Genomic DNA, 21078 nt, shown 5'->3' with positions numbered 1-21078 from the left:
TTATCTGAGAGATGAAGGGTCAGAACATGATATCCGAGGCCTTTGATGCTTTTCAGAAACAACAGAAGGAAGACTTCAGAGTTGAATAAAAACCCAGCAATTTAATTCAGGCTGTGTCAAGACAGAGCATTTCAAAGGAGTCAAAAATTGATCAGATCCAAAAGTATATAACCAACATTTAACTTTGTCTTTAAAAGAACAGGTGGATTGGGAAGCTTTGTGGTAAACTTAGTTTTTCTGGGAATTAATATAGTTATTATTATGATAAAAATAAGGCTAGTAAATTACCTACTAGGTTTGTACTTTTTTCTTCTACCAGCTAGCACCCTAGAAAACTCCCCGTGGAGGAGCCAGAAGATTTAATTAAAAGAATTTTAAAGACCTGATGGAGGGAACTTAATCCCATATGATACTCAGGAAGCTGAGAATTTTATATAGTTTGTTAGTGGGTAATTTTGGGGGAAAGATAGGATCCTTGCCCCCTAGACTTTTATGAGGCAATGCATTTTTCAACATTCAGGGACTTTCTGGGTTTAGTACCAGAATGTGGCAGCAGACTTGAAGCTAATTTGACATCCCAAGTAGTAAATAGAGCCCATCCTTTACAGTATCCACTCTGAAATGTGAGGACGATCATATAATTTACTGTCCAAAGCAGGTCACTTAAGTAGGAAGTGTCCACTTAGGTAGTACAAAATTGTACTATTTACAATCAAGCCCAACCCTGTCCCAGGATGTATGGTCATTTTACCCAGTGGAATTCAAAATTGTGCAGCAAAATCACCTAGAGGGCTTGTTAAAACACAGATTGCTAAGCTTCACTCCCAAAGTTTCATAATTCAGTAGTTCTGGGGTAAAAAATTTGCATATCTAACAAGTTCCCTGGTGATGTTGATGCATCTTGTCTTGGGTCACTTTAAGAACGACTGTTCTACCTAGAAGAGCTTGGCACTCTTGCACTGATGGTGTAATTTTCATTTGAAAGAAACTCTCCTTATTGTTCAGTCATCCTCTATTAGGCAGTCTTATGCAAGTGCAGATACCCATGAGGAAGGTGGCAGAGTAAGCTCATGTTGGCATCAGCCTGTCATCTCTGGACTGGTCTGTTATTGGTATGCCAGAGACTGCCCATGCTGGCAGGTTGAGACAGCTAACTTTCAAGGAAATGCGGAAACTGAATGAAATAAATGTGACTTCTGGTTTCTTACCATAAAGGCATTGGCCTAGGAAGCTTCAACACCTAAATTCACTCTGAAGGCAACAATATTCCTCTGTCCACACTTGACTTCAGAAGCATCTTAGATCTAGTGGCAAATAACCTTGACTGTTTTTTTCTTCCTTCTCTCCTCCCTCTCTCCTTCCTTCCTCTCATGCCCCCTTCTTCTGTTTTCCAGTGGTCTTATATATAATTACATATACATTTACCTTGAGGTTTTTATGATAGTGAAAACAAAATGATGTCAGCCATATTTACTCAATGCTTCCTGTCTTACTGTGTTAAAGACTTGACATACATGATCTATTTGAGTCCTATAGCAGTTTTGTACTGATGTTATCAGCTTTACATCAGGGAATGGGACTCAGGGAGCTTGGTGGCCTGGCCTCCTAGAAGGTAGTTACTTAGTAACTGGCTACTTAGTGTATGGATTCGTTGTTTTTTCCTTGTGGAAAGTCTTTTTGTTTTGTTTTAATTTATTTACTTTTTAAATTTTATTTTTTTGATTTACATCCAAATTAGTTAGCATACAGTGCAACAATGATTTCAGGAGTAGATTCTGTAATGCCCCTTACCCATTTAGCCCATCGCCCCTCCCATGCATTAGCTGTTTTAATGTGGCACCTCCCACATTGAGTCTTCTGCCTTTGAGAGACTTTTTTTTTCCTTAATGTTTTTTTAAATGTTTATTTTTATTTTTGAGAGAGAGAGAGAGAGCACTAGTGGGCGAGGGGCAGAGAAAGAGGGAGACAGAGGACCCAAAGCCAACTCTGTGCTGAGAGCAGAGAGCCCAATGCGGGATTTGAACTCATGAGATCATGACCTGAACCGAAGTCAGACACTCAACCGACTGAGTTACCCAGGTGCCCCAGGAGAGACTTTAATTTCTATTGCCGCCTTTCCCCCAACCCAACTGTTGTACTCTATTTAAAGATGTCAGAGATAGGGGCGCCTGGGTGGCTCAGTTGGTTGAGCGTCCAACTTTGTCTCAGGTCATGATCACGCAGTTAGTGAGTTCAAGTCCCACATCGGGCTCTGTGCTGACAGCTCAGGGCCTGGAGTCTGCTTCTGATTCTGTATGTCCCTCTCTCTCTGCCCACCCCTGCTCTGTTTCTCTCTCTCTCTCTCTCTCGTCAAAAATAAATAAACATTAAAAACAAATTTAAAGAAAGATGTCAGAGATAGTTTTATGTTTTAATATAACTTCCCCCTTAATATGTGTGCCTGATACTAGGTCGAACATTGTTATAGCCAGAGAATTATAAATACTATCTTCCAGGGGTGCCTGAGTAGCTCAGTTGATTGAGCAACTGACTTCAGCTCAGGTAGTGATGTTTGTGATCTCATGATTTTATGATCTTGTGATCAGTTTGTGAGTTTGAGCCCCACATGGAGCTCCCTGCTGTATGTGGTCAGCTCCCTGCTTCACGTCCTCTTCAGATCCTCTGTTCCCTCCTTTTTCTCTGTCCTTCTCTTGCTTGTGCTCTCTCTCAAGAAATAAACATTTAAAAAATTAATTAAAAAAATATATCCTACAAATGCATAGTTGAGGATGAAAGCAGTCCAAGAGGATTTTAGGACCTGCTGATTGGTGATTGGGTAGGGTGCGGTGGAAGGGGAGGGAGCAGGTGTAGCAGTGGTAAGTTTGGGCTGATTGAAACCCTGTGGCCTTTGGAATCTGCCATGAATGGAATACCAGTGCCTTGCATGTGCTCAAGGGCTCAGGCTCACGGTGAGATCAGCTGGATGGTCTTCGTCAGGGTAGTGAATGCTCTTTACATGCTTCTTCAAGTGTGAGGTGGACACTATAATATCTCAGTCAATGGCAATTCTTTCCCCACACCCTGCCCACTTCCCCTTATTGGGTCTTCATGCTTTGAGTATCTCATTTGTGCCCTCATTTCTTCCTTAGCACACTATAATGGATGCGATAACTTAGTTTATGTGTATGTTACCAGTTGTGTATGTGTGTGCATACGATTATTGTGTATTTATGGATTTTATTGGAGTATAAAATTTGTAGGCTCAAAAATGATGAAAGTATATTATTCTGATATTTTATGGTGAGTATATTATGTTTTCTTGTTTTTTTATAACTTATCAATGATATTTAAGTTTTGTAGTGCTAAAATTGTTTTCAAGTCTCTTTTTCTTAAGAAGAATATGTGAACTACAATGTGTGTGTGTGTTTTTAAACCAGTGTGATTTTTGATTGATTTTCTCCATAGGATTAGGTGTACTTTACCAAAAAAATTATTTCTGGGGGTACCTAGGTGGCTCAGTCAGTTGAGCATTGAACTCTTGATTTTGACTCAGGTTGTGATCTCCGGGTTTGTGGGATCCAGCCCTACATCGGGCTCCACGCTGACAGCGTGGAGCTTGCTTGGAATTCTGTTTCCCTCTCTCCCTGCCCTTCCCCTGCTTTCTCTCTCTCTTCATGAAAAGAAATAAAAACTTAAAAAAAAAAATTTCTGGACTAGATGGATTGCATGAGATTGGTTGAATATGGTCACATTGTAGAATTGCCCTCTGTGTAATTTAAATTCAGAATGTTTAAAATATTTGAAATAATTTAGCTGATTAGTCATAAACCATAGTAAGTAGCATATTAACTCAATTTTTTTGCTATGCATAGGTGTTTTTGTAGCTTATAACTCTTTAAAGGCAAATAAATATCTTACTAGATATTAGTAGGGTTACGTTATGACAACACCAGCAAAGACACAGGCTTTTACCTTTATGAGTATATGTCCATACAGGTGATAACTGTGTTATCTGTGGACTCATGCAAGTACAAACAAACATTCACACTGACTTATATGTGTAGTAATAATAGATTGTATAGTTCTTAGAGGCAATTTTGATATACGTTTACAACCTTTAAAAATGTTTGTCCTGCATAAATACCTTTTAGGCACTCTCTTTGATGTGTCTTCTTCACAGAATAACCCAAATTGGAAATCCTAAGTAGTCGTTAATGATAAAATTTCAGATTTGGATCCCAGACTCAGTATGAGCAAATATAATCCCATAGCAACCAATTATAGTGCTCAAACAAAAAGCGACTTACTAAGAATGGGGAATCATCTAGTGTTACCGGGCATTCTTGCCACCCAGCGCACAGATCATTTCTGTTCTCATAACACCACTCATACGCGCTCACGTTATCTCACAGAAAATCTGTTTCCTTACCTGTCTGCAGCCCTTGGACTGTGAGTCAAACAGCATTCATTTCAGAATATGTCTCAATATACACTCCGGAGAAAGTCTGTTACACGCAGAGTTCTTGCTCATCTTGAAGAACAGATGAGAATCAGGAACTTGACAGAAACCACAAAATAATGGGTCTCCTGTCACAGCTGAATTGGTCAGTCAGAATTTACTCACTGCTGCCAGGAAATGGAAACAGAAGAGAGATGTTTGAATCTCTGTGGGTGTCAGGCTGGCCTTTGTGCTACTTCTTTTCCTTCAGTGATCCAAAGTAACCCTGGCTTCCACCCCCCCGCCCCCTTCTTGAAATTTTCTACTTTTTTCAACATCACCACATCATTTGGCGAGTGAAGAGCTAGGCAACAATCTAAATAGATTTTCTTCTTAATCTTTGCCAGATCAACTTGCGGTAGTCCACGGTGGCAGCTGTGGTGGGTAAGACATGGTTCTGTCTGAAATACACTGGTAGGAGGAACTTGGCGACAGCCGCCCAGTGTAACTAGCTGCTCACAAATAGGTGGTGATTGGGGTGACCTGGAAATGCAGAATCAGCATTTGACTAAATAAGCATTTTGACATCAGTGGCCACATGTGTTAGATAAGAGGTGCTGCCGTTGTCACTTGTTCTCCACGTTAATTTTTCCATATTTGAGCATTACTGACAGATCAGGAATAGTACTTCAGGTAAACACATCGCTTGTTGACGTTTTGCTTGGCTTGTGTTGTTTGGAAGGCGAGAGGCAGGACCCACTTCCTATTTTTAGTTCAAGTTACCTGGTATAATTTGTCATGTCCTGAAGACAGCTCCAGTACCTTTCCTATTGAACTAGAGTGTGCAGTTAGATTGAGAAGCACTCAGTGTTTGGGTGCAAAGCCCTTATCAAAGTGTGACTCAGTACCGGATAAGAAAGAAAACCATGACTTCTAATGTCCTTTATAAGACGCCTGAATACCAGGTGTGTTCACTCAGGTTGTTCTATTGCCAAATTATGGGCTCATGGTTTCGCTTAAAAAGTTCAGTTTGCTTAAAAAACGTATAGATTAGCCGTCACAATAAATGTTAGCACTTGTTTATATGCCTCTGATAAACCAGGTGCTGTTCTAGATACTTCGTATGTACTATGTGGTAAGCAGTGTCCCAGACCCTGGAGATGGAGTTGTGACTCAGACCCAGGTCTCTTCACTCATGAAGCACGGTTTCTTTTCTTATTTTGTGCCTCACAAACGATTGGTCCTTCATACTCTCAGCAGAGGCCCCAGGGGACCCACACATGGTTTAGGGAGACTGCCCACTATGGTCTGCGTGAGGGATCCATTCTTCTGTGCCGGTCGGGGCCCATGCAGTGCTTGCTGCTGCCTGGACTGCTGGGGCTAAGAACACCTGTGTGCGTGTAGGCTCCAGGCTCATTGGCTTCAGCTGCAATGAGCTGTGGTGGGTAAATACATGGAGGTAGGGACTAGCCTTCAGAGCCTGGTTATTATTACCAGGCGCACTACAGAGCCCTTTGGATGTAAACATGACGCTGATTAAATGGATGATTTGGCACTAATAGTCTCTTAGCTGCAGCTCTGAAGACTTCCCTGATTTATAGCTGGAGGCACTGTTTATTCTCACAGTCCCAGAAGCACCCATCAATTGTCCCCTTGCTCTCTTATGCTGCTTGTAATGGCCATGGAGTGCACTACATACCTGTTACTGAGGGTGACTGGGAGGAAATGTAGTTAAATTCATTGGACCTGCTCGTTTTCCTCTCAGTACCAGGTCTTGCAAAGTCCAAGGCCAAGTAGATAGCCCTATATAGGTGGTCATGTAATGGCTGGTAGTCTAGATAAGTGAGGTAGATGGTATGTAAGACCCAGAGGGATGAAGAAATGATGAAGTAGGGAGCTCGTGGCCCACCCATGGGGTCAGCTGCCATGGCTGGAGCTTGTCAGGGTCCAGTGTTGCCTCATCTGTGGATGAGCCAGTGCTGAGTGTATGGCCTGTTCTAAATGTGTTTTATGTGTTCCAACTCGCTGAGTTCTCACAACTCTGTGAGCTGGGTGGGTTCCATTCCTATCCCCTCCCCTGCCTTTTTTCTTAATAGATGAGGAAACAGGCACAGCAATCCTAAGTAAGTTTCCACAGTTCCTCTAGCTGGGATTTGGACTCCGGCAGAGCAGTTCTTGGATCTTGTGCTCTTGACTGTACTTTTAGGTCTCCCCCGATTTTGCACGTTGTTATCTAAATCAAAGACTTTTCAGATTAATATAAGTCTAAAAAAAACCTGACTTGTGGGAAGCCCGTTTGTGGCATTTGTCTATACTTGTATTGGCAGGTAGCAGGGCAAGATGGCATGGAGAGGACAGCTGGGGACTCAAGTGGAACATTCATTGCCAAAGACTGGATCAAACCACAGATGTACACTCACACACTCAGCTTAGAAGCACTTTCTTTGTATTAAATCCTTTTACAGCCAATTCACATGGGAGCCATTTGAAGGGTAACCATGCCTGTGTTTACAGTGAGAAAATAGAGCCACAGCAAACTTAAGTTGTCCAAGCTAGTAGGTGGCAGGACTGGACTTTGCAGCTGGCCTTCAGAGCCACAGTCGAGGATTCCTTCCCCAGCCCTGTGAGTGTTTTTTAGAATCAGATGAATAGAGAACACAGATTTGTTAATTCACGAAGCATCTGAGAGTCCGGTACACCGGGACTGTCCTTGTTGGGAACACAAGAAAAGTGTATTTTCTCATCAAAAACTGCTGAGTGTAATCACACCGCATTTTAGTGTGAGATGAGGAATGCAAAGAGAGTGATGGCAGGCAGATGGCAGACTCCAGACGCCAGGGCCAGTGGTAGAGGCAGAGGGTAAGGCTTGGAATTGAGGGAAGATGAACATGTAAGCATCCAAGAAGAACTTGGTGAGTTATCTGTTCATCTTGTGTTCTTAAGACTGCATGTCTCAAGACAAATTGCCTTAGTAGAGTTTTGGGCCATAGGACCCAACTGATGGCGGCAAGGCCAGGTCTTGTGATTCATCTTTTCATGGTTGGGAGACTGTTGAAGGAAATACCCGGAGCTGCTACCTCTTCCTGCCCCCGGCCTCTGGACTGTCCCATTTGCCCTCTGCTTACCTAGCAGTTCTGATCTTTTTTTGTTGTTGTTTTGTTTTGTTTTAATGTTTATTATTTTTGAGAGAGAGAGAGAGAGAGAGAGAGAGAGAGGCGAGTGCAGTTGGGGGAGGGTCAGAGAGAGAGAGAGAGAGAGAGAGAGAGAGAGAGACGGAGAATCTGAAGCAGGCTCCAGGCTCTGCACTGTCTCTCAGCACAGAGCCTGATGCAGGGCTTGAACTCACAAACTGCAAGATCATGTCCTGAGCTGAAGTGGATGCTTAACTGACTGAGCTACCCAGGCGCCCTAGTTGTGACTCTTTTGAAGTCATTGTTTCTATATCTGACTGGCCATCAACATCACCTGGTGAGCTTTAAAAATGCAAATTCCAAGACACTGCATCAAATAAACCAAATCAGAATCCTTGTGGTTTTGGTTGAGGAATCTATATTTTCAAATGTCTTCTGGTAAATCTGAAATGTGGCCAAGTGTGAGCATCCCTGCCTTCCTGTTTTGGAGCCTCTGATCATATAACACTTGGAGGAACTTTCATCTTCTGGGCAGATGCCCTACCTCTAGACCTGTTTTTCTGTTCAGCTCACTCCAGCTGCTGGGGTCCCCTTATAAGTTGTTGCTCTGGCTTTGGACACCCATGCAGATGTCTGCCCTGAGAGCAGAAATTTTGATGATCAGAGTACCAGGAGGCTGGTGGTAATGAGGTGAGCATTCATAGACGTAGTGAGAGAGAAAGACTAGAGCAGCCAAAGAGGCGAAACCCAAGGAGGAAGGAAGGGTATCAAAAGGAGGCTTATGCAATGAAAACAATGTTGTCTGACTTCTCCTGAGGCCTTTTATATTTTATATTTTTATTTTTATAGTTTTATATTTCCGATCACTTCTCTCATCGGTTTTTTTCTCCCCTGGGTGCAAATGAATGATGTAAATCTGTTCTTATACTGTCTGCTGTTACTCCCTGTTAGCAGAAAAGTCTTAAGAGTGGAGTCTTCCTTTTTCTGTGCACCTCACTGTGTCACCTAGGTTTTGGAAACTGGCCCCAGCCATCCCAGAATGTGGAGTTACGGGAAATATGGGCACATTTGTGGATGACTCAGCCTATTTCAACACAGGAGTGCAGATTGGCCCTGCCACCATTTTGTATTTCCTTGAGGTGTACCCGGGCATTTTGTGGATATGCTTAAATGTGAAGATCTTGTACAGGTATTTCTCTCTTGGAATTGGAAATAAGTGTATTGTTAAGGTTTGCAAAAGTGTTTTATCCTGACAAACTATTGATCATATCATTATGTATTTTTAAAATTAGATGTTTGTTATATTCAGCACCACTAGATACCAGACTCAATACAAATATTAATGATCATATTAATAATAATAAAATAATAAGTAGGTAGAGGTCATGTTCCCTGCTTTCAGGATTCTTGCTATCAAAAAAAAACCCAAAAAGATTAAAAAAATGTTTTCTTCTGTACTGTTTGATTTATGCTGTATAATTCTGTGTTCCTGCAGCCCCTTCCCATTTCCTTTTTGGAACCCAAAGAGTACTGTATGACTTCATCCTGATAAATCTTTTTCTCAGAACTTTTCGCATACCCTCGAGATGATGGCTACTACCACCCACATTCTCACAGACACATTTACATTTCCTTTCTCCAACATTGTCTCCAGGCTGGACTCTGTCTTTTCAGGACTAAGAATGGTTATATATAAATATCCCTTGTGTATTCGTACTACAAATAGAGTGGGATTAACGTAATCCCCAAATATGTCTGTTATTGTTTCCAGTCAGTTTCCATCCCGCTTGTTGTCAGCTGTCCTTAAAAGCTGACTTTGTTTCTTCTTGGTTCCATAAATGTCCTGTTTTGTTCCTTATCCCAAAATCTTTAAATAAGTACAGAAACAACTTTATTGTTAGTGCTTTATCCCAGATTTTCCTCATTTGCTTCTTTGCATGGTAACACACACTTGTGCACTTTGCTTTTTCTCAACATGCTGTCTTGGGGACTTAATCACATTAGCCTGGTAGAAATTCCTTGTTCTTTTTTCATAGCTCTTTAGTATTCCATAATTTATTTATTTGGTCCCTATTGATCGGCCCTTAGATAAGTAAGAACATTTTCAATGAATTTATTTTAAGCATAGCAGCTATTTACTGGGTTACATCATTAAAAAAAAAAGTTGGGGTGCCTGAGTGGCTCAGTTGGTTGAGCATCTGACTTTGGCTCAGGTCATGATTTCACAGTTCATGAGTTCGAGCTCCAGTCAGTTTATGAGTTTGAGCCCCATTTCGGAATCTGTGCTGACAGTTCAGAGTCTGGAGCCAGCTTTGGATTCTGTCTTTTTCTCTCTTTGCCCCTCCCCCACTTGTGCGCGCGCTGTCGCTCTCTCTCGCTCTCTCTCGCTCTCTCTCGCTCTCTCTCGCTCTCTCTCAAAAACAAATAAACATTAAAAAATAAAAGTTTTTGCTGGCAAGTGGTTTATAGTTGTGTGTGCATGTTGGGGTGTGTGAATACATGTGGGATTCTACTGGACATTGAGAAATCTATTGATAAGAATTAGAGAGGATGTTAGTAAAAGGCCCTGTATGAACATTATATGAATTTACAGAGATATTTAAAGGAAGTAGGTTTGGAAGTGGCTCTCTGAAGGAGATGGTCTTTGGTTCTTACTAAATGGCTTTTTTATTTACAAATTGGGGTGAATTTCAATCTGGGATTTAAAAACATGGTGACAGCGAGCGTACCGTGGATAGAAAGTCAGCAAAGGTGGAGTGGGCCACAATGTGGAGGGTTCTAACTCTCATGCTGAGGAGGGAGGTAATAATTGAGAATGCCATGAATTTTTTGTTTTGTAGTAAAATGATTGTTGATGTACTTTAAAAAGTATAACCTGGCAGGAAAACTGAGTACAGACATGGCCTTTTTGTGTTTCTCTGTGTGAAGCATTAAATCCTGCCCAAGTCAGTGAATTGGTTTAGAGTGGTGGAGTGGTAGGAATTATGCCATTGAAACATACTTAGCCGGTTTCATTTGAAAACAATGCTTTTTGTTATTTTTTAACTTCTTGAAATGAGTGAATTAGATGGCAGTTGTGTACTTAGGTCTGAGAGTTATATTGGAGAAACAGACTTTTGGTACAATATGTCCACCTTCTGGTAGGATGACAGAAGTGACAGTTTATAACATGCATTGATATACACAATATTTACATATTGTGTAGATACTCTATGAAACCTCACTTGGGGGTGGCACTAATGGTGAGTCATGTGTTGAATACCTTGTCCCAATTAGTTGAAATGCTCAAATAGATTTTCTGTGTTGCTGGTATTAGATTGTGTTTGACCTTAAGAATCAGAAGGAATGAATTTCAGTTGATGTTATTAGGAAACAGTCAACTTGGAGAACTTTAACTGTTAAAAGAAAACAAAAACTTTGGTGCGTGTATTTCCTGTTCTCTGTATATCTTGGAAAGATAATGAGGAAGTAGAAGAGGGCATTTTTTTACCCCATCTCCGCTTCTCTGCAATGCACCATTTCTGATAATCATCATTCTGCTTCTGTCTGCCCTTAAGACTTGCCTCAGTGGTCACTTTTCTGGAAGTGTCCCTGATACCTTGGTGGTGGTAGTATTCATCCCATGTGGCCTGTGTTTTTAAAACCTGCCCCAGCTAGCATGGGCTGTGGCTGTACTTGCTGGTTTGTTTGGGTTGCCCCAGTGCCCACTACCATAGTAGGTGCTCAGAAGTGCGTATTGAGTGAATGTGTGTTTCTAAAATATGGGGAGGCTGAGACTATCCACTACAGGATGCTCTAATTCTATAGGTAAAAAGTTAGCTGATGTAATTAATCTAAAACAAGGACTCTGACTATTTTTAATAATATTATCCTAGGGGTATCGTGTAAGTACTTGCTTCTGCATGGTTTTGAACTCCTTTTTGTAGGTTTCTGAGCCCCTGAACTGTATATTGATTCATCCTAGGTCAGGTGATTGAGAGGATTTATAAGACCATGTATTTAGTGCTGTAACTACTCAGCTCTTTAGTAAATTGTTAGAACAGGTTAGGAAAATGAGCCTTGAGAAATCTTGAGGGTGGAATCATCGAGCAGGAATGAGACTTAAGAATGTAGAGAATTACTTCATTTCTGTTAGATAAACTTTCCCAGAGTTCTGATAAACCGATTGTACTTGCTCATGCTGTGTGTGATGTGTGTGGGAGGAGCTCATCCTAGCCAGTTTAGGGGAAGGCTTTGTGGGTAGTCTTCAGAGAATTTGAGCCTAACTGAAGTCAGAGGAAGTGTTGTGGGTGATCGCATGCAGTTTCTTTTTTCCAGTTTTCGCCCAAAGCGTAGGCCACACCTACCTGAAAGTATGCCGTGTCAGTTTCTCTGCCCAGCACACCAATGTTAGCTGAACATATTTGTTTGTCCTTCTGGATTGTGTGAGGATTGTGTAATTGTCCCTGGCAATTTAATTTCCTCAGCAGCAGGACTGAGAAATTCTTTGTGGTTTTAGGCAATTCATGCTGTAGAGAGCTGCATATCTCTTTAGTTAATAATTTGAGCACAGCAGTGATTCTCCCTCTGTTTGTGTGGACCAGTCGGCGTAATCATAACAAAAGAGTCAGTGTGGCCAAGTTTCTGTGTTTTGTACTTGCTGCTACCCTATGATCCTCAAGGATCACTAGGCGTGTTAAATGAGGACATTTGGCTAGGCTTCTGTGACTTCATCATGACCTGAAGGCTAGTTTGGAACCTCTGTTCCTCTCGAACAGGGTGGGGCTTCATCAGCCTCTTTCAGAAGCCTTACAGACTTCGTGCAGGTGGCGTTGATCTGATCCTGCTGTGAAAGTTAGCTGACACCTGGGCCCTCTTGTGGCTCTGCCTCCTGACCAGCCTGTTGAGTGTCTCCATGGAAGCCTTTGCCTGAGAAGGGCGAATGCAGCCTCTGTCTCAAATGGGTTGAAATCCTCCCAATCATAAATTTTGCTCTTAATAGTTGATAGTGCTAAGAAAGATACATGGTGGTCTTGCTGTGAAAGAAAGAATTTAGACTAGAATTAGATAATGTGTTCCTTCATTAAGCAAAAGCAAACAAAAATACTCCATTTGGGTAGGCTATGTTCTTTCTTGTGGCATTATGCAAAACTGCTAGCAACAAATACTAACCTAGAAAACATCATCCGCACTTCCAGGAAGCATCCATTAGAGAGTTTTTGTTGACTCCAGGGGTTCAGTTTTCGTTAGTAAACTTGGTGGAAGAAGCTTCACGTTGGGGGCTTCTTGTTGATGTGATGACTGGATTCCTTGAGTTCTTTTCCCTTGTCCTAAGTAGCTTGTTTAACTAAAATATAAAAATCATAACAAAATCATAATGTAGACACAAATTTTGTTATGTGTCACTAGCATGGGGGCCATATGTCCTGGTTTGCCCACACTGTGCCTGTATACACCTGTTGTGTCAGCTCCATAAGTGAGACTTAAACTCTCAAAAGTATCCAGGTCTTGACAGTGAGTTATATGCTCATCTTAATTATGAGAGAATGAAATGATCAAATAAGCATGATTGATGGGCTTCACTAACATCCTGTTCTCTCAATAGTTTTGTCTTTCATGTTTATTAGATAAATTATTGGAGCTTTGGTTGAGAGACCGTCTCAACTTAAAACCAAGCTTTATTTGCAGTATTGATGGAGTTTATTCCTGTTAATTACATTTGGTGGCATAAATAATCAGCAAGGATTTCGGTAGTATCAGTAGTAATCTTGAGGTATTTCGTTTCAGTATTGAGCCATGATTAAGACCAGAGCTTCTGGAATCACATTGACAGAGTCTGGACCCAAGAAACCGCATTTTTGAACTGTGTGACCTTGGAAATATTATTGAACCTCTTCATTTCTAACATGGGGGTAATGCTAGGGCTTCCTTGTGTTTTGGGGATGAAATGGGTGGATTTAGGACTAAGAACAGTGCTTGGTGCATAGGGAGTACCCAATAAATGTTAGTTTTATTTCATTAGAAAATAATTATTCAGTGTTGGGGCACCTGGGTGACTCCTCTGATTGAGCATCAGACTTGATTTTGGCTGAGGTCAGGATCTCAAAGTTCATGAGATTGAGCCCCATGTTGGGCTCTGTGCTATCAGCACAGAGGTTGGGATTCTCTTTCTCCCTCCTTCTCTGCCCCACCCTTGCTTGCTCTTTCTCAAAATAAATAAATAAACTTAAAAAAAATAACCATTCAGTGCTAAAAGTACTAGAAAATAGTTTGCATGGGACTGGGAAGGAGCAGAAAACTCAAGGCCTCAAGCAGTAATGCCATTAGTTTAAAGTCCTGGCAGTGGCTGATTTTCTTCCCTCAGTGTGACACACGGTTGGGATTCAGGTCTTTCTTGCTCCCAAATCTTTGCTTGTCCCTGAGACCACACAACCTCCCTCTGGGTCTGAGCTAAGCTGAGTGCAGGGCCAGGTGGGAAAGAGACATGGACTGGCCATATCTGAGGGTGGATGGGCAGAATTGGGTGCAGAGTTGTTAATGGGAGTGAGGGAAGGAGGGGCTCGTAGGATGACTCCGATTTCTAGTTCAGGTGCCTGGGTGGGTGGTGGTGCTGTTAATTGAGTTTAAGGGTAAGGTGCCTTCCTGACATGGGAGGAGAAAGTGATGCAGTCCCTGTAGCTGAGTGGACTCCTGGCTTCTAACCTGCTACTATCCCTTCACTTCCCAGCCATGTTTCCTTAAGCATGTCTTAGTTTCCTCATCTGTAAAGTGGAGATAATAGCTACTTCTTGTTGTGAGAAGTAAAAATTTTATGTAAAGTCCTTGGGACAGTGACTGGGTAAGACTTAGTCATCATTATTATTATCTTTATTTTATTTTTTATTTAAAAATATATATTTTTAACATTTATTTTGAGAGACAGAACGTGAGCAGGGGAGGGGCAGAGAGAGATGGAGACACAGAATCCGAAGCAGGCTCCAGGCTCTGAGCTGTCAGCACAGAGCCCGACGTGGGGCTTAAACTCATGAACCAGGAGATCATGACCTGAGCTGAAATTGGCTGCTTAACCAACTGAGCCATGCTTGCAACCCTTTATTATCTTTATTTTTTTAATTTTTTAAATTTCTTTTCACTTTAGGATTTCATTTATTTGAAATGTGTACTATAAGATTATCTTTCAAGAGAAAAGACAGGTAACACATGTTTTTGTACCAGAAAGTATCCATGGTAATGTATTGGTTACTACTTATTATTATTACTCAAACAATGACCTAGTTTAAGTGAGGTAAAATATAACTAGTACATACTAAGCACATAAAAGTGCTCAATAACATTAATTCTTTTTTTCCCCCACTGTTAAAGAATCTGCTATCTATCTACCTATCTATCTATAACTTTACATCCAAATTAGTTAGCATATAGTGCAGCAGTGATTTTAGGAGTAGATTCCTTAGTGCCCCTTACCCATTTAGCCCATCCCCACCTCCCACACCTCCTCCAGTAACCCTCTGTTTGTTCTCCATATTTATGAGTCTCTTATGTTTTTCCCCCTCCCTGTTTTTATATTATTTTTGTTTCCCTTCTCTTCTGTTCATCTGTTCTGTGTCTTAAAGTCTCCTATGAGTGAAGTCATATGATATTTGTCTTTCTCTGACTAATTTCACATAGCATAATTCCCTCCAGTTCCATCCATGTAGTTGCAAATGGCAAGATTTCATTCTTTTTGATTGCTGACTAATACTCCATTGTATATATATCCCACATCTTCTTTATCCATTCATCCATCGATGGACATTTGGGCTCTTTCCAAACTTTGGCTATTGTTGATAGTGCCGCTATAAACATTGGGGTGCATGTGTCGCTTTGAAACAGCATATGTGCATCCCTTGGATAAATACGTAGTAGTGCAATTGTTGGGTAGTAGGGTAGTTCTATGTTTAGTTTTTCGAGGAACCTACAAACTGTTTTCCAGAGTGGCTGCACCAGCTTGCATTCCCATGTTATCTTTATTTTTAACCTGCTATTTTAAGGGTATCTATGGGGTATACATAGCTGTCTTTCAAATAGCATTTGCAGAGAACATATTAGACTTCGAAGTAGGCCTTTTTTTTTTTTAACGTTTGTTTATTTTTGAGTGAGAGAGTGAGAGAGTATGAGCAGGGGAGAGGCAGAGAGAGAGAGAGAAGGTGACACAGAATCCAAGGCAGTCTTCAGGCTCTGAGCTGCCAGCACAGAGCCCAACGTGGGGTTTGAACTCATGAACCACGAGATCACGACCTGAGCCAAAGTCGGATGCTCAACCGACTGAGCCACCCAGGTGCCCTCAAAGTAGGCATCTAATGAAGCTTGCATATAGACTTGGAAGAGGTGAGAATAAAAAAAACCTGCCTTATTATTTATGACTAATACCTTATCCCTCCCAAATTTGTTTAGGCCTTGTTGGTATCTCAAAACCTGGGTTTTTTATTTTGCTTGAAACCTTGGACATATTCTCTCTGTGCGCTGATGGTTTAAGAACCTGGATCAGGGCTCTCAATGTAGACAATACTACACAGGAGGCCAGTTTGTCAAATTTGGAGTTGTTGTTATTGTTGCCATTGTTTTGTCTCAGTATTTGGTGGAATGTGATTTTAGAAAACTATCACAGGTTAAGAGACCGAGTCACATTCATTATACTAAATCCATTAGCTCTGGTTACACATGCTGTGTGTTTGTCTGCGTATGTGTGTAGGTAAACAAGTCCAGAGTGTTATTGGAAAGTTTCGTTTATGACATTTAAACTCAGACATGGAACAGGAGGCTCTGGGAAATCTGGTGACTGTTCTGGTCCCTTGTTCATAAGTTAGGCTGATTCAATCAGACATGCAGCTCACTGCTGAGAGATGCTGTGGAGACTGTCCACACCTCAGCCACTGGGTATTCTCTGGCATCATTCAGAAAGAAATTGGCCACTTCACTTATATTAAGAACATTTGCCTATGAAACGGTGTGAAATAAAGGAATTTCCAATTTAAGTCCATATCTTGAGTTTTTAAATAAGAAGAAAAAAGTGTGTGGTCTAACAGCTACGTTATGCCATTTTTGTCATTTTAGATGATTTCTTATCATTGTGGTTTAGAAGATAAACTGAGAATATTCAAAATGTAAGTTGCCATTTGAATACCTGAATTTCTTAATTAAAAATTTTACAGACAGGTCTTATTTCTTCCACTTCAACTCTACTAGGATTTTGTGTACTTTTGAAACTAAAGAAAAATTATTATTTTTTTTTTTTTTTAAATTTTTTTTTTCAACATTTATTTATTTTGGGGACAGAGAGAGACAGAGCATGAACGGGGGAGGGGCAGAGAGAGAGGGAGACACAGAATCGGAAACAGGCTCCAGGCTCTGAGCCACCAGCGCAGAGCCTGACGCGGGGCTCGAACTCACGGACCGTGAGATCGTGACCTGGCTGAAGTCGGACGCTTAACCGACTGCGCCACCCAGGCGCCCCGAGAAAAATTATTTTTAATTAAAAAATTTTCTGTGTGTCAGTTGGGAAAGAATAGTCAATTTTTGTATTTTTCCTCCCCATGAAATTCATGTGTATTTTACCGTTTACTGTTGGCCTTTTTTACATCTCTAAGACAGCTTCTTGTAGGTCTTAATTACTCTTTTCAGACATTTCCATTGTACATTTTTCTAGGCAGCTCTGGGACTGTTTTGTGTGTGTGTGTGGTGGGGGGGGGTGTGTGGGGTGTGCGTGTCCATAGCACTAAAGATGACTCTAGGGAAGGCCTGGCACTTTTTATACATGCTGTATATAGGACACAGGTTTTCTTCAGTTGTTTAATGAATGTTAACCACTAGATGGTACTAGAGGGCTGGGGGGGGGGGGATGTTAAATAATTGCCTCTACCAGATGCTTGTATTATGTTGAAATTTGAAAATGTTGACCTTAAGAAATATTTGGTTTCAAATTTTATTGAATGTTGAAAGATTATTTTATTTTTCATCATGATACGTGTACTCTTTAAATCCTTACCTCCTATGTCCCTCATCCCCCCAACCACCTCCCCTCTGGTAACCATTGGTTTGTTCTCTGTAGTTAAGAGCCTGTTTCTTGGCTTGACTCTCTCTTTTTTCCTTTTGCTCATGTGTTTTGTTTCTTAAATTCTGCATATGAGATAGATATTTGTCTTTCTCTGACTCACTTATTTCACTTAGCATTATAGTCTCTAGTAGCTTGCCCTTATTGTTGCAAATGGTAAGATTTCATTGTTTTTATGGTTAATATTCCATTGTGTATATATACCACATCTTCTTTATTCATCTCTTGCTGGACACTTGAGCTGTTCCCATAATTTGGCTATTGTAAATAATGCTGCAATAGACATAGGGGTGCATGTATCCCTTTGAATTAGTGTTTTTATATTTTTGGTGTAAACACCCAGTAGTGCAATTCCTGGATCATAAAGTAGTTCTATTTTTATTTATTTATTTATTTATTTATTTTTAATTTTTTTTTTTCAACGTTTATTTATTTTTGGGAGAGAGAGAGACAGAGCATGAACGGGGAGGGGCAGAGAGAGAGGGAGACACAGAATCGGAAACAGGCTCCAGGCTCTGAGCCATCAGCCCAGAGCCTGACGCGGGGCTCGAACTCACGGACCGCAAGATCGTGACCTGGCTGAAGTCGGACGCTTAACCGACTGCGCCACTCAGGCGCCCTTCTATTTTTAATTTTTAAAGGAAGCTCCATACTGATGCCCACAGTGGCTGCGCCAGTTTGCCTTCCCACTAACAGTACAAGAGGGTTTCTTTCTTTCCACATCCTCACAAACACCTGTTATTTCTTGTGTTTTTGATTTTAGCCATTCTGACAGGTGTGAGGTAATGCCTCTTTGTCCTTTTGATTTGCATTTCCCTGATGATGAGAGATGTTGAGCATCTTTTCAGTTGAACGATTTATTTTAATCATTCAGTTGAACGATTTTAGTCTGAGGGAAACCAGTATTTATAAAATTGAAATGATCCCCAAACCTTATTTTGTACTTGTTTTCTGATTTTCTTTCTGTAATATATCACTTTTTGTTATTTTTTCCTAGTAGATCACATTTCCTTGTGGTGATCATACATTTCTTTCTGTTTAGGGTGTGCTGTCTTTGGCGCATGAGTGTGTGTGCATGTGGAGATACAATTTTGCCTTAGCTATTTAATACAAATTTATAGATTTTCATGGTGACTATTACCTTGATTGTTTCGCTGAGAAAATACTGGAATACGATCTGGAAATGAGAATTGAATAGTGTAAATAGTTTAATGAATGTAACAGAGTTAGTAATACACACACCAGAAGATTTCCTACAAGATCAGTTTCTTGAATGTAAGTTTTAGGAATTATAGAAATATTTGTTTTCAGAAAACCTCTGAATATGTTTCTCATCTGCATAAAAGGAGAATTAACTATGTTATTTACTGCAGCCTGAGAGAATCCTGAAATACTGAATATGATCCTGAAACTTTATGTAAGAAATTCTAGATTTCAAATGATTTTCAATTAATTTGTAAAAACACCCAAATCTGATTCTTGTTTTCTTCAATATTAATGTAATTTTTTAATTAATCTCTGAATCTTGCACAATATTTCATATTATTCCTATTGATGTTTATCTTACTAATGTAGATGATTCATTCTTGGTTGGCCTGGAAAGTAATTTTTGTGTCCACGGTGTGGGTATCTATGTAAAATAGAAACATGATAATATTGATTTTTTTGTAACATGACTCTTTAAAATACCTGAATAATGCTTTCTTGGAATTTATTTTCCTAATCCTGTGTGTTAAGATGTCCCATTGATTTACTAAGATCATTTTAGAGAATAAAACCATCATCACTTTAATGTGCCCACTAACTATACAGCAGTCTTATTTTAGAAACATTAGAATGCGATTGAAAATATTTTAAGTCCTCTTAGAATTGAGGTCTGAATTAGAGGATTAAATAAACTCTGGGGTAGAGAAGTGTTTGTTAATTCCAGAATGCTAAATGGAACAATTTGATGCTATTAAAGATGGTAGGTTTTTAGTATTTTGGAGGATTCTGTGGTGACCATGGATTTAACAGCATACACAATTACAGTGAACGGGGTAATATCATTTTGAGGTTTTTGACTGTGAGTTGTCATATAGTGGAGAGAAATGGGACATGGGGAGGACAAGACACATTATTCTGAGAAAATTTTCACAACCATAGTGTTGCTCCTTTTTATATAGCATAACTGTAACTCAACCTAGACATTATGGGGAGAATGGAGGAATAAATTAGCCTTTCAAAGTGCCTTTTCACATCAGCTGATCTAAACATAGTTATCTTAACCTGGCTAGTGGTACACAGTGCGGGGAGGGGTGGCTATGTAAATGACCTAATGAGGGGTTATTAATTCATGTGCCGGAGTGCCCCTGGAATTTATGGAATTGGAATCTGGATGGACAGATGGACATTTCAGTAGAGGTCCTCAGATAATTTTTTAATCACTTTGCTACCAATGCCTCTGCCAAATCTGACTCACCTACTAGGAACTTAGCAGTCCCTGAATTCTGTTTGTGATGGTAGTCACTGTCAGTCTGTGTTATTCTTGTGCCCTTATTTCCACTCACTTTAGCTTTTAGAATTGTGTAGATGGTCTACAAGAGTCTAATAAAGCATCACACTTTATTATGCATGTGTGTGCTTTGTCTCTGGTGACCATAGTGTCCTCTCTTTGTCAGCAAATTGACAAACGTGCCTTCAGTTCTCCTGTTTTAATGCTTGCCCCACTCCTCACACAGTGTGAGCAACAAATCAGGCACTTGCTATGCTCAAGCAGCTGAAGGCTTTGAAATCCATGAAGGTTCAAGGGTTTTTCTTGAAGAAGAAAACCTTGTAAGATTTAAAAGATTACCCTTGTTCTTTTTTGACTTAATTTATTAAACTCTATCCTTCAACTTAAGGTGATATTTTTAAACTAATGATAACACTATTAAAGGTAGGATATAGCTAAAAGGAAAGAATGATTTGCTAAAAGTTTTTCTAAAATAAAGACTATTAAATGGTTTTTGTTTACAAGCCACATATACTTGATTATTAACCAAGCTTCCATATTCTCTTTTTTTAACCCAGGAGGATTTAGCAGCATAGCGATATAATAATGGCAAATGTCGTGTTTTATCCAAGATCCACTTGTCTTCATAGCTAGTTTTTCTTTTTTGAAATAGCCTAAGTTTAAAATCAGTCACTTGAATTCAGCCTTTCAAATACATTGCTTAAGAAATATAGTTAAATCTCTTCCCTCCTCCTCCACACTACATAGTTTTTTCTGATGTGCATGGACATTGATGAATACATTGAAGGGCGGATTGCCCGAGGTCCTACATATTCATAAATGGAAGGTCAGAGGGCCTAGCAATTAATATGCACTTAATTATATCAGACAAAAATGATCCCAAATCTTAAACCCTACAGCTACATCGAGTTATTTCCTCTCTGTGTTCTTTTATCTCAGAAGCGGCTTCCCAGCAGCAGTATTAGCT

General features: G+C 40.2%; 2 protein-coding genes across 8 annotated transcripts in view; one reads left to right on the top strand and one right to left on the bottom strand.

Moving 5' to 3' along the window:
• The window catches only part of P2RY14 (purinergic receptor P2Y14), a 57105-nt gene extending 51355 nt beyond the window's left edge, over window positions 1-5750 (bottom strand). For both annotated transcript variants that reach the window (XM_043595124.1, XM_043595125.1), the window contains exon 1: window positions 4409-5750. The gene's annotated coding sequence lies outside the window, so the exon portion shown is untranslated. The remainder of the gene's footprint in view (window positions 1-4408) is intronic.
• The window catches only part of MED12L (mediator complex subunit 12L), a 338137-nt gene that overhangs the window by 178756 nt on the left and 138303 nt on the right, over window positions 1-21078 (top strand). The window lies entirely within an intron of this gene.

This window comes from Prionailurus bengalensis, chromosome C2 (genome assembly GCF_016509475.1).
Source record: "Prionailurus bengalensis isolate Pbe53 chromosome C2, Fcat_Pben_1.1_paternal_pri, whole genome shotgun sequence".
Taxonomy (NCBI): Eukaryota; Metazoa; Chordata; class Mammalia; order Carnivora; family Felidae; genus Prionailurus; species Prionailurus bengalensis.
Note: the sequence above shows the minus strand (reverse complement) of the source record. Positions and strands in the feature narration are given on the sequence as shown.